The sequence below is a fragment of the Tupaia chinensis genome, unplaced genomic scaffold (genome assembly GCF_000334495.1).
Source record: "Tupaia chinensis unplaced genomic scaffold, TupChi_1.0 Scaffold000119_2, whole genome shotgun sequence".
Taxonomy (NCBI): domain Eukaryota; kingdom Metazoa; phylum Chordata; class Mammalia; order Scandentia; family Tupaiidae; genus Tupaia; species Tupaia belangeri.
In genome coordinates this window covers 1,518,829-1,519,536 of record NW_006159586.1, presented here as the reverse complement: position 1 = coordinate 1,519,536, position 708 = coordinate 1,518,829, and positions in this window count along the sequence as shown.

The window sequence follows — 708 nt, the reverse complement described above, 5'->3', positions numbered from 1 at the left end:
CGTGGGTTGGAAAGAGGTTTTGTGGAAAGGAATGTCTTTTTTTTTTTTTTTTTTTCTCTTTTCTCCTGTCACCTCACCCCAAGTTGGCCCTAGTCGTGATATTGTGTAATAGGGAAGGCCCTGAACCAGACCCAGAGCACTTGGAAAAAGGACCCTTTGGAGGCTGAAATATGAGGGGAAATTACAGAAAAGAGGAAATATGGATTAAAGGAATTGAAAAGAAACTATTTGTGAGGGCTTGCGGGGTCATTCCTGAGTCGTGCATTTATGTAACTGACCAAAGCAACTTAGCAAAGTATTCAAAAATTGAACAAAAGTGTAGGCTACTATTCCGCATGGCTAATAGAGTAGGTGGACTAGATAAGCCCTATAAAGGCTTAGGAAAGAAAAGTAACATTGGCACTAAAGTCCCCAAAAAGGAAGGTGAGGACTTGCATTCCAAACCTAACTGGATTAATAGCCTGTTCAAACAAATGAACAACAGAAACAAATGCTTCAAAGCATATAAACAAACCCCAAATTTCATGATATAATATTCAAGATATCCAGGATACAATTACTTGACATACAAAGAACCAGGAAAACCTCAGCAACTCTTTTTTGTTTTTTAAAGGAATATACAACTATTTATTGACCACTGTTCACCAGTATTTACAATAAAGTAAACAATATACAGTTGGGTAACATGCTGATTACTACAGTTATTGC